A 1,915-nucleotide genomic window follows, 5' to 3' on the forward strand; every position below is an offset into this window, starting at 1 on the left:
ATTCAAATGCATTCGGATAGAAGTTGCTTTCTTGTTAAAAGAACGAGAAAGAGAAAGAAATTGAATTTTCCTAAAAAAAAAAGCCTTAAATTGAAGAAAAGAAAAAAATTCTCAAAAAAAAAAATCTTTAATAAGCTATATCGAATGAATTGATTTTTTAATGAATTTCATCGTTTCATTAACCTTTTCTTTAATCTTTCGCGCTACTAATTAATGATTATTTAAAACTTTTCGTATTTACATTAAATTTAAATTCAAACATATACTCCTCACCCTTTTATTTTCTGTTCATTCCCTACAATTCATTTTTCTCCAATACAATTAAAGCATATATTCATAGGTATTCATAATGTGCTGCATAATATTTTCATAAATCAAAAATTAAAAAAATGATTCATCCAAATTATTTAGTTATGATATAACAAAATATAAAACTATATATTTGATTACAAGATTTACAATTAAATTAAATTAATAATATACCTAATCTTAGAGGTGATTATTTTGAATTGAATCAACAGTGTGATAATTTAACAGCTTTTAATCAAAAAGGTTGACAAAAAAAAATCACAACAAGTTTTCGCTAATTAGGGAATTGATATCATTTCCTTGGTTTTTTTTTTTTTTTTTTTAGTTCCATTCATTTTCCTTCGTCACTTTTTTTTCTGTTTTGATAAAGTTAAGTCCGTAATTTAGCCGTACATTAACTGTTAGCATATTTATATGAAATGTTATGGGATGTGAATGAATCGGATTTCCTGATCATCTCTGATATTCCGAGTATGCAAAATTGTCATTGTTTCATTTTTCAAAATCTCACATATATCAGTTAAATTGTCCTAATAAACTTAACCTGATAAAGCTAAGTATTAACAATGTGATAATTTAACAGCTTGTAATCAAAAAGGTTGACGAAAAAAAATCATATTAAAAGATGAGATTGTAATTAGTTAAATGTATGGCTGGCCTAGAAAGGTGACACAAACTTTGAGCAATCTATAATAGCATTTATAAATTGGTTTTTTTTTTTCTTCTAAATTTATCGAATTGAAAATTGTATTCATGCGAAATCATTGAATGATTGATGAACTGATGGTGACAAACAAATAAAAAAAAGAATCGTATGATGACAAGTATGAAATGGAAAAAAAAAAAATGAAAACAACAAAAATATGATTTGGTTGATAATGTTTATACAGATGGTTTTTAATCGTTTTACGTTTTTCATTTTTGCATGCTTCATATCTTCGATATGCGTATGCATGTGTTTGTATGCATGCATGTGCATGCATGTGCATGTAAGTCTTGTTTAAATCTTTCGAACACAAATGTAATTTAATGGGATGCATAAGTGAATTAAAAATAATGTCCCTTCTTTATAGTAAAATGAGAGGTAATTAACGAATTATTGTTGAAAATTGAAAATGAACGAAATATGAGTAAACAATAATTTATTTTATGATCGAATCTTTTGGAGTTACTAAGAGGGTATGTTCAAATTTTTTTTTTCTCTCTCATTTTTTTTCCCCTATCTTCTTCAATTTTTATTTTTTTGAATTCTTTGGAGCAATTTAATACATTAACTGAACAGGAAATTTAAAGGCAGGTATCTGAGTAATTATAACAAAGATAAAAGCTCTAAAACCGGATATGAAGCTTAATTTTAGCAACAAAGAATTTCTAAACTTTAGAATATCCATATATTTGAATAAATTGATTTTAATTCCTGATTACAGTACCTTCAAAACCTTATAGCAAACAAAATTTCAACTGCATTAAAATCAAAGAAATTATTTTAATCGTTCATCACATGAATTGATGTTATTTTTCAGTTCTTATTGTTTCAATTATTTTTTACTAATTTGATCAATGAAGAATTTCAACCCAATTATTTAATAAAACACAAATTTAAGCC

Source organism: Loa loa (assembly GCF_000183805.2).
Source record: "Loa loa unplaced genomic scaffold supercont3.127, whole genome shotgun sequence".
In the NCBI taxonomy this organism is placed as follows: domain Eukaryota; kingdom Metazoa; phylum Nematoda; class Chromadorea; order Rhabditida; family Onchocercidae; genus Loa; species Loa loa.